Raw genomic sequence first — 12,340 nt, forward strand, 5'->3', positions numbered from 1 at the left:
TAGGATAACTCGATCTTAATCCTGAACTAGCTATGAACTCTTGTTTATTCAGGATTGTCCTTTGATCTGATGGGCGAGAGTAGTCCATCAGCACTGCTCAATAAGCCTTCCATTTTGAGGATAAGACTAGATAGATAGTTGGGGACATAGCCCTGGGAGATGGAATTCACTCCTACCCATTTTAAGGTTAGAAGATAGGTTGTTCTCTTAAGTGTTGAAGTCTTGAACAATTGGGGCCCCGCCTTCTCATAATAAGAGAGGGACATGATTCATAAGTAGTATTATAAATCAATTATTCATTAGAGGGTCAATGGGATCTTAAGGAACAAAATGTAATACAGGGGTAAAACGGTAGTTTTTGACCCAGCTGTAATTACGAACGACCTGTGAAGGATTGACTTACTGATTATGGTTTACATGAACATAAATATATCAACAGTGAGGAAAGTGTAACTATCGAGCTATAGTATTGTGCCTTGATAGTTAACGAATAGTAATTAATTCGGTTTAAAGAGTTTAATAGATCAATTACAAATCGTTGAAGCTCATGATCTGTAGGTCCATTAGGTCTCTCTACTAGCTCACACATTGGAATTATAAATTGAGTATTAATTGGATGAATTTTGGAATTAGGGTTATGAATTTGAAATGTCCAAGTTCAATTTTTTAGGGTTTTCAATTAATTGTATTTGATACAATTAAAAATGTTTAATTTAGTTGAAATTAAATGAAATTGAAGAATCAATTAATATTTAAATTATAATTTAAAAATGAAATTAAATCATATTGGTGAAATTGGTGTTTTATTAATTTAATATTGAGATACTAAAGTAATATTCTTTTAATTAAAAAGTTTAATTAAAATCAAAATTAGTTTTATTTAAAATTAATTATTTTGAATTAATTTTATAAAACTAATTTAAATTAAATGGTTTTATTTAAAATCATTTTTTTCTCAATTTTAAAATTAGTTTTAAGTTAGTGGATTTTTCAAAATTTAGGAAAAACCCACTAACTACAATTTAATGGAATCTCACCAAATTTCAATTGATTTATGCAATAATCACCAAGTAAGTGGTGCCATCCATGCTGCCCTATTGGTTTACATGATTTCTATCTATATATAGAAGCTCCATGCAGAAAGATGAGAGGATTTTGAGTTTACTTACTGAATTGAAAAAGATCTGAAAGCCCTACTCAACCCTCACTAGTTCATCCTCAGTTTAGCTTGATTTGAGTGTTTCCACCATACATTCCTTCGTGAGCATAGTGGAGAAGATCTTGGTAGTGATTTTCTTGTAGAATCAAGCTCAATCTTGGTGAAATTCTACTGAATTCGTGGAAGAGAACTTCAAAGGTAATGTTTATGTCAAACCCTCTTATGAACGTCATTTGAATAGCATGTTTAAAACTCAAATCAAATGTAGTTTAAGTGCCCTTTTATTATGAATTCTTCCGTTACATGTTATATTACTCCTTCACTAGACATTTGTATTTTGCATAAATTTTCAGGGATGAGCGGAGAATCAGGAGAGAGAGGAGACAACAAGCTGCACTTGATAGAGATAATCGTGTTGAAGACACATCCAGAGAAGAAAGTGTTACTGAAAATTTACCAGTAATGGTTGAATGTGAAAAGACTCTTAGGGAGCTCGCAGCACCAAACTTCACTCAACAACCCCTATACATTACCTATCCTAAAACGGCAAGTAACTTCAAGCTTAAATCTGGGTTGATTCACTTACTTCCTGAATTTTCTGGTCTACAAGTTGAAGTCCCGCACAAGCACTTGAAGGAATTCTATATGGTGTGCGATAGGATAAGACCAAATGGGGTGACTCAAGAATAAATCAATATGAGGGCATTACCTTTTTTTGTTGAAAGGAGATGCTAAGGAGTGGCTCTACATCCTTTTGCCTGGGAGCATCACATCTTGGAAAGAGTTGTAGAGGCAGTTCTTGGAAAAGTTCTTCCCAGCATCTCGAGCTGTCAGCATCAGAAAAGAGATTTGCAATATTATGCAGTTCGACAAGGAGACCCTTCATGAGTATTGGGAACAATTTAAACCTGTGCGATGTTTCCCCACCATCAGATATCAGACCAGCTGTTGATCCAGTATTTTTATGAGGGGCTGATGCAGACTGACAAGAGTAGCATAGATGCAGCTGCAGGAGGAGCCTTAGATAATAAAGGCCCAACTAAGCCAATGAAACTGATAGCTACCATGGCAGCAAATTCTCAACAATTTGGCACTAGAGCTGCAGTAAGTGTAAAGTTGGCCAACGAGGTAAGTTAACTTAGAAAAGAAATATCTGACCTGGTTTCTATTTTTAAACAGATGGCGAAGATAGAGAATTGATAGCCTGCTATTGTTTGCCAAATGTGTCATAGAGTTGGACATACAACTTGTTGGGTTTTATGTCCTAAAACTCGTGGTTTGTAAATAGTAGAACTTATTCTGAAAATTCAATAAATTTTATTGAATATATTGTTTTTTTTTAGATATCCAATAAACCTAAAAGTCCCTTGACTATTACATGAGTACTTGAACTTCATGTAGACACATACAAGTGGATTAGGTTCGAGTAAATAGTTAAAAATGATCTATAATATATGAACAAGGTTGGGTGCCTTATTCTGGTAACACTATTAGATGCGGCCTACTCTGCAGGTTTTACAAAGAGTTGTAAAGTGCTACATATGATGATCTAATTCGTGCATGTTATAACATGAGGGGTGGGGGCGTCCTGTGCAAATGAGTTGTGTACAAGATCGGACCACGAAACCAGTCACTCTTACTTTATAACGTTGTTTATATTTAAGACTGACTATTTCAAAGCGATGACCTAGGTAACTTGACCTTAATCCTGAGCTAACTATGAACTCTTGTTTGTTCGGGATTATCCTTTGATCTGCAAATGGTGAGAGTAGACCAACGTCTCTGCTCAATAAGCCTCCCATTTTGGGGATAAGACCGGATGAATAGCTAGGGACATAGGCTACGAGATGGAATTCACTTCTACCCGATTAGAGTTAGTAGGGTTGTTCCCTTTAAGTGTTGATTCTAGGTCTTGAACAGAGGCCTTACCCTCTCATTGGCTCGAGAGAGATTCGATTTGTTGATTGGATCACAAATCAATTGTTCATTAGGGGATCAGTGAAACTTGAGGAACAAAAGGTAATTTTTGGGGTAAAACGAAGATTTGACCCAGTCGTTATTACGAACTACCTGTGATCAATGCATTCTTGTATTTTCCTTCGACTCCATCTCCATCTTCATTTACTTAGTATCCTTCACTTTCATTGCATCACTGAGTAAGATTGCTAGAGTATCGCATACTTAATCATGTGGCATAGGAATATGAAGCATGTAGCAAACCACCGGGAGGAGTGCGTTGCACGAGTGTTGTGAGAAAACCCTATTTGCTTAGTGTGAAGTTGTAGCAATGCTTGTCTATAAGTGGATGCAATGCTTGTCTATGAGTAGAATCAGTAGCAACTAACTGTCCGAGAGGGTAAATGGTTGGCTGCATTAAGTAATGTAAGCAAGTGTTCACTAGAGATAGGTATAATCTTACGTCAGCCAGGTTTATGCAATTACCTTATCTTATGAGCACATCATTCCTCATTTAGGCATACTTGGAAGAATAGTCTAAAAACCAAATCTAAGACTCGAGAAAGCGGATTAGATCGCATAAGCAAGAATGGAGAACTTAGAGATAAGCTCCATTTGCTACTACACAGCGTATGCACCCTTTAAGTAGGTTATGGTGGTATGCGGTCATATAGAGGCTTAGAAATAGGCTTCTCAACACCATCGCATATCCATCGCATGCGTCTACGTCAAGTGTGTATAACATGATCACATAGCTTGCGTTGCCTAGGGTTGCCCTTGCGGTCAAGCTTAGTGTTAGAGTGAAGACATCCTCACATTTTATCTATTTTTCCATGCACTTTACTACGCGTTGATAGGTTTCGTGTCTCTACCTCTTAGTCATACTTCCAATGCTTTGTTTGATAGTTAGGAGTAGAAGTAGTTTAGAGCTTATAACCCCCATCATTCTTTTATTCATCCGCCGCAAACACATTACCGCATACCATTTAGCTACAAGTCTCTGTGTTCGACCTCAGATCATTTGAGAAACTTATGTTCTTGTTATACTTGGCGAGAGCGCAAGAAAACTTGTGGCAGGAACGCATAGTCATTGCATAAGATATTAACGTATACATTTCATCCCAACGCATGACCACCAACACATGAAAACAAACGCATAACCTAAGACATGCATCGCATAATTGTGTTCACTAAATTCTCGTTATCAAGTTTTTGGCGCTGTTACATTGCATGACTTGCTCTCTCGAGTCATCAAGTCATGAAGACTTTCAAGACTAAGATTGATGTGAATGAGGGTACATTGTATGTTGAGTTTGATGGTGAGATAGTTAAGTTTAATATTTTCGACGCTATGAGATCTTCCACCATTGAGCATGTACAGTCTTTGTGCCAGATTGATGTATTTGACTGTTTTGAGCAAGAGGTACTATGGGACATCTATGACGATAATGAGAATGATTCAGGCAATTTGATTTCACTTGGAGAGCTTTCCACTTTGTCCATAACAGAACTAGTAAGTATGCCTTCTTATTCTGATAGTGAGTCTTCTTTTCGAAGAATGCCATTTGGACTTTATAATGTTTATGACACCTTCTAGCGTTGCATGATAAACATATTTTCTGAGTTTGTTAAGAATCGCATGGATGTATTTATGGATGACTTTACTGTATATGGAGACTCATTCGATGATTGCTTGTCTGATTTATCTAGGGTGCTAGAGAGATGTATTAATTCTAACCTTGTGCTTAATTTCGAAAAGTGTCATTTCATGGCCTCACATGGAATTGTATTAGGACATATTGTTTCTGAGCATGGCATAGAGGTTGTTCCTGCTAAGATTGATGTTATTGCTAAGCTTCCTTACCCCACAAATGTGAGGGAGGTACATTTATTTATTGGGCATGCAGGTTTCTATTGTAGCTTTACCCAAGAATTTAGCAAGATTGCTCAGCATATGACCTCCTTTCTTCACAAGGATGTGGCCTTTGATTTTAATGATGAATGCAGGAAAAGCTTTGATGTGCTGAAAAATGCCTTGTCGTGTACTCCGGTTATTTAGGCTCCTCTTGGGATCTTCCCTTCGAGATCATGTCCGACTCAATTGACCATGTTGTGGGAGCGATTTTGGGGCAGAAGCTTGATAAGAAACATCACATGATCTACTACACTTCGAAGATCATCAACCTGGCTCAGTGCACTTACACCACGACAGAAAACAAGTTTTTAGTTGTTATTTTTTCTCTTGAGAAATTTCGCTCTTACATTGTTGGATCTAAAGTAGTTTTTTTTTCTGATCATGCAACTTTGTGCTATCTGATGTCTAAGAAGAAGTCCAAGCCCAGATTGTTGAGGCGGGTTCTTCTCCTCCAGGAATTTAACCTAAGACTTCAAGATAGGAAGGGATATGAGAATGTTGTCGCCGATCACCTGAGTAGGATTGTAGCTAATGGAGGTTGTCTCAGTTCTAATGGAGACTTCCCTGACCACGCACTGATGCAGGCAAACGGTATTTCTTTAACTCCTTGGTATGCTGACATTATGAATTACTTAACCACTGGTGATTTTCCTTATGGAATGAATAAGCATAGGCAAGAGAAAATAAAAAGTGAGTCAAAGTATTATATCTGGGAGGAATCTATTCTTTGGAAATTTTGTGTTAATCAAGTAGTTAGAAGGTGTGTCCCTAATGACAAGTTCTTTCCTGTTTTATATTTCTTTCATAAGCATGTAGTGGTGGATACTTCAGTCCCAAGAGAACTGCTAAAAACTTTTAGATTCAGGTTTATATTGGGACATTTTATTTGAGGATGCATATTTGTTTGTAAAACTTGTGAATGTTGTCAAAAGTCAGGAGGTTTGTCCCATAGGAAGGAAATGCTACAAGTCTCTATTCTTTTCTGTGAGATATTTGATGCATGGGAGATTGACTTTATGGGACCTTTTTCTTCTTCTTGTGGGTTCAAGTACATTTTATTGGCATTGGACTATGTTTCTAAATGGGTGGAAGCAAAGGCCATTATTATTGATGATGCTAAAGTGTTTGCAGGCTTTTTGAAGACTAACATTCTGTGCAGGTTTGGCTTTGCTAAGGCAATCATCAGCGACCAAGGATCACACTTTTGCAATTGAGTCATTGCTTCCTTGTTGAAGAAGTACAGTGTACAACATCGTATTACCACCCCATACCACCTTCAGACTGTGAAACCCGGATTTCTATTTTTCCTACTTAAGTAGGTGGTTAAGGAAATTAACTAAGTGAAAGTTAAAATTTATGTTGAAATGAAGGAAATTTCTAGGTGTTGAATAGATTTTCCATGAGTAGTTTTGAGTTCAGCTTAAATTGATGAAAAATTGACTAAGTGTTGGACTAGGCATTGCCATGCATTGGCCATAAGATCTTGGAAAGATTACTTGAGCAAAGGGAGAATTTAAAGTGGGAATGACAAATGCTTTGGAGGTTAGACCAACGCATTAGGCTGGATGGATGCGTTGGATGCGTTGGACGCGTTGGATGCGATGGATGCGTTGGATGCGTTGGACGCGTTGGATGCATTGGATGTGATTGATACGTTGCATGTGTTGGATGCATTGGACGCGTTGGATGCGTTGGACGCGTTGGATGCGATGGATGCGTTGGATGCGTTGGACGCGTTGGATGCGTTGGATGTGATTGATACGTTGCATGTGTTGGATGCATTGGACGCGTTGGATGCGTTGGATGTGTTGGATGTGTTGGATGTGATGGACGCGTTGGATGCATTAGATGTGATTGATGCGTTGGATGCATTGGATGCGTTGGACGCGTTAGATACGATGGATGCGTTGGATGCGTTGGATGCATTGGACGTTGGATGCGTTGGATACATTGGATGCGTGTGATGCGTTGGACGTTGGATGCGTTGGATGCATTTGATGATGGGTGTGTTGGATGGGTTGGATGTGATGGATGTGTTGGATGCGTTGGACGCGTTGGATGGATGCGTTGGATGCGACAGTGCAATACTATGCGTTAGTGACGCACTATGCGTTGGTGATGCACTATGCATTAGTGGTGTGCTATGCGTTAGTGATGTGCTATATGTTGGTCATTCAAGGGTTTGTGGACGCATGCGCCGGTTGATGATGTCCGAACATAGGTAGGTTGCGGCAATGGATGGGCGCATTTGTGGTTAACGCATATGAGAGTTGATGGACGCATTCAAGGACGTCATCCGGACATGTGGCTTGTTAGGAAGAATTCTTAAGCCTTAAGTAAAAGAGGTGGATGCATAAGAAGACATGAAAAGTTGAGGGCTATGCGTTGGTGAAAGGAGAAGATGACACCTTGGCTTGCGCTGATGTAAGAATGCGTCGATGGTGTGAGGAAAAGACACTTGGACATGCGGCCAAGTAGGAGGTGTCGGTCGTGCAGCAATCTTGGACGCCTATAAATAGGGCCAAGGACTTCAGATAAGAACTCAAATTCTCTTCAAAGGACATAAAGAAGAGTGTGTGAGGACTAATTGGGAGAAGACTATGCATTGATGGAGGAACGCATGCATTGGTAGCAAGACCATGCGTTGGTCAAGAGGTTCCAAAAGGGGAGATGCTGTCAAGTAGAAAAGACAGGAAGTAGCATCAACTTGGAACGAGGAGTTCTCCCAGAATACTCATGCGTTTGATGTGATTCTAAACCCATATGAAAGCTAAAAGAGTCTAGTTTTCATGGTAGGGCTGCTGGAGAAAAATCTCAAAGGAATCGGGCTGGAGAATGAGGAAAAAACATAAGGTTCAAGCAATCGGGTAAGCTGGTCCAGTCTTAATGTTTTGATGATTCTGGCCAAACCACGACGATTTATGAGCTACGATTTTATGATAAGCTTCCTGAGACATTTTAGAACATTTTTTAAGAAGGAAGTATCTTAAAATAAGGTCTGGAACTATGAGTAATCTAAGCTGATATTTGAATCTGGAATTTAGGATTCAAAAAAGGAAACCAAGGAAACCTAAGGAACTTCGGAAAGGAAAGTTCCTAACCAACCAAGGTGAGTGGTTATTGTGTGTTTTATTGTTGATATGAATTCTATATATAGGTAAATATATATAGGGGATAATGTTAAATTGGCATGATCAGGGATATGTGTTTATCTGATTACTATGCTTGTTAAGATATTGCTTGTATGTTTGTGTTGGAAACTGGAATTGTACCCAGGATATATAGTTAGCATGCTTGAAAAGGTACTTGGCAGGAAAATATAGTTGGCTTTGGTCGGTGAGAAATTATAGTCGGTGACAACCGGCGGAAAATATAGTCAAGTTACCTAAGCATAGCTAGCGGGAAAATAGTCGATGTGCACATTGGCGGGATAATAGGGTACAGGGAAAGTTTCCACATAAATTGTTGATACATTGCTTGAGTATACGTGTGAAAAAGCTGGGGATGTTTTTATTATATGATAACCAACGGTCAAGCTGGGGTTGATTGTTTTAACCAGCGGTCAAGCTAGGAATTGTCCAGCGGTCTGGCTAGAAAATAATAATGAACTTGCGGTAATATTCTTGTTAACTATGTATTGCTTTCCCAAAAATATATTTCTATTGACAAAGTTATTTGTTTATCTAAAGGCACCACTCACTGGGCTTTATAGCTCATGTTTTCCATGTTTTATGTTTTACCCCCCCCCCCCCCCCAAGTAGCGGAAAGTGAGGAGTTCCAGGGTGCTGCTAAGGTCAAAGTCTGCCACAAGCCACAGTTACACTTCTAAAGGGTTTTATAGTTGGTGTTGTAAACTTTGTTGTTAAGTCTTTGAGTTGTATAAACGCTACATTGTTGTAAAATAAAATGGGCCTACTTAATCAGTTGATTGTTGAATTTATTCATTGGTATCAGAGTTATTTCCACAAGATTTATTAAGCAGTAAGTGTCAACAAAATGGTTGATAACTGCTGTCAATCACGCCCTTTCTCAGGCTCAGAGGGTGGTCTGGGGCGGGGTGTGACACAAACTAATGGGCAAGAAAAGGTATCCAACGGGGAAGTGAAGACTATTTTGGAAAAAGTGGTTGCTCGAAGCTAAGTAGGTGTCGTTAGTTCTACCTAACCCAAAACAAACAACATTTATAAAGCTTGAACAACAACCTAACTAACTCGTAGTTAAAGTGGAAGTAAGAGGTCGATCCATAGGGAAATGTTATTTAATCTTTTCCTTAACTAAGCTTAACTATGAAAGCTATAAAATGGAGGTTTTTTAAGACAAGAAACATGCTAAAAATCAAAAGATAAAGGATAGTTGTAACCAAATTTAGGACAATCTTGCTTCTAATCCAAGTTAGATGCTCAATAAAATTCTTATCATTGAACTCTACAAATTTAATTCACAATTGAATTAAGCTCGCAACTACTTACTTAACTAGATTAAACTAGTCCCTACAAAGGCAGACAACTAGCATAACCTAATCAAGAAATCGTCCTAATCAATGATTAAGATAGGATAGCCCTAACCCTAATCTATTTACATGCGTCTACCTCTGTTGGGTTCGATAGCAGCCATATAAAAGAGAAAACATGCCCATTAAGTTCTAGGATTCAATTGCGTCGATTAATTGTTAAGACAGCTTACTCAATTAACTGAATTTCTCCAAATCTAGTAATTAGTGCATCTTAGGATAGCCATTCAACACACAATTACTATTGCCTCTTGGAGATCTTGACTAGACATTCTATCAAACACATTAAAAGCAACACATTCAATCATGAGTGAATGTGACAAAACCAAGCATCTAGGCTAAACATGTTCAAGATATAGATCATTCAACATGCTTCAAGAATTAAAAACAGATTCAAGAATACGCAAATTCATATTGATAAAGACAAGTAGAAAACTTAAAAGAATTTGTAAGAAATCTTGAAATATAAACAATATTGAATTACTTCACAAATCCATAGACAAATTCATGAACAATTACAAGTTATTGAATATAATTCAAAAAGAAATCAAAATCTAACCTGAGTATGAAACAAAATTACCATAGAGACTAATTGATACAGAGAGAAATTCCAGCCACCATCGAAATCGTGCTTCCTCCTTCCGCAAAAATGAAAGAAAAATTATTTATACTTGCAGGGTAGCGTCGTAACGTTGGGGTCAGCGTTGCAACATTAAATCACAACAAATCCAAGAAGCGTTGCACTTGAGACCTGACATTGGTGGTTGACATTGCGTTGCACGAGGCGTGTGAGGCATCAATCGCGTCAAAATCCAAAGCGTTGCAACATTGTGGGGAGCGTTGCAACACATCGAGTTTTGCAACAAAAGTGAGCGTTCTGTCTTCAACTACTGTTGTTGGAAGGGAAATTAGGGATGGGGTTGCGCACGCAATCATGCGTTAGACATGGCTTAAGCTATGCGTTTACACCCATGCGTCAGAGGTCATGTGTTGGAATGAAAATGCGTTAATCTAGTATGCAATGACCACGCGTTCCTATCACAAGTTTTCTTACGCTCACGCCAAGTATAACGCGAATGCAAGTTTCTCGGATAATTCGAGGTCGAACACAGGGACTTGTCACTCAATAATGCTTGTGAAGTAATTCGTTTGAGGCGATGAATAAAAATAAAAAGAAGAAGTTTAATGGATATACACACTACTTCTACTCCTAACTAAACAGATAGAGCAATATGACTTGCGATGAGAATTGGTAGATACACAACAACCATTAACTACTACTTAGAATGTTTGTTATCTTAAATCGCTCAAGTAATCCCAGCTTGTCACATTAACTCATCGCATACCTCTCGGTGGTCAGCCACATGACTATATCTCTATAGTGCATGGTTGCATCGAGCATAAGACTGTGCCTATCTCTAGGAACAATGCATACTTTGCTTTAGTGCATTCCATCTCTTACCTTCTCAGGCATTTAGACGCGGTTAATTACTTATAGACAAGTATTGCAACAACTCATAGACAAGCGTTGCTACAGCCTTTTCACCAAGCAAAGAGGATTAACTCACTATACTCGCACAACGCACACCTCTCGGTGGGTTGCTACATGCATCCTATCTCTAGGCTACACGATTAAGTATGCGATTTCCTTTGATAAATAAACGATAAAGGTAAATGATGATAAAGATAAAGATGATGAAGAAGATGGCATTGAAGAAATCAAGATATGCATTGATTACAAAATGTCTTAATATCTTAAGTTAAAATATAATACAATACAGAGGTTAGAGGAGAAATGAAAGACTCTGTGTCAAGGCTGTCGGTGGTGCCATGGATGAATAGTGGAGATGTCTTTCTCAAGCTCTATCTCCAGCGAAAGCTCCGGTTGTCACTCAGTCTGGTTTATGGAGATGAAGAATTCTCACTGGAAATCTCGCTCATGCTCTCATTTGTGATCGCAAACCTCTACCTTAAGGCAGAAGTTCAGATGCTTTGAAATGAAGGTCGACGGGGCTATTTATAGGGTTTATAAGCTACTGGTTGTTGATGATATCCTACTCATTGGGAATGATGTATGGTATCTGACTAACATTAAGAAATGGAGGCAAACGCATACGTTCGACGCATGGATGTTGTGGGACCAAAAATGTCTGTATGTATTAGTTCTAAGATGTTTAAGCATCTGGTAGCCACTTCAAATACGAGTGTTGTAGTGGATTTAGGAACTTCATTTGTTTTTTTTTTTTTTGTTTTTTTTTTTTTTGTGGAAAATGTCTTCCAATTCCTAATAAGCATTTAGAGACTATAATTACAAGAGAACTCCTTGCAAATAAATAATAATTATGGGTACATTATTACTTTTTGCTAAAATTTTATTTTGGATTTAGTTACAAACGCCGACATCTATCATGATTGTATTATGTCTCACTACTACCTTTGTTGCGGTATGGGCAATGTCACATCGTCTTATCTTGTTGATACTCCCAAGGTATGCGTCCGAGATTGATTCAGTTGAAGTATCAACGCGTTCTACCCATCTTGTGATCGTCCTTCTATTATGGTTGTCACTCTGTGGCCGCAATCTCCAATTGATCACTGCATTCGCTTGATCACCGCAATTTTCATGCGATGGACGCATTCGATCACTGCATGCATTCGTCTATGCGATAATTCAATTTTTAGCGCATGCGTTTGTCTTTGCAGTTGTCTGGCTTCAGCGCACGCATTTGTCTGCGATTGCTTATTTCCAACGCATGCGTTTGATTCCTGCGATAGCTACAAAAATAGACACTTTGGCACA

This window comes from Benincasa hispida, chromosome 8 (assembly GCF_027475165.1).
Source record: "Benincasa hispida cultivar pf3 chromosome 8, pf3_genome.v1.1, whole genome shotgun sequence".
Taxonomy (NCBI): domain Eukaryota; kingdom Viridiplantae; phylum Streptophyta; class Magnoliopsida; order Cucurbitales; family Cucurbitaceae; genus Benincasa; species Benincasa hispida.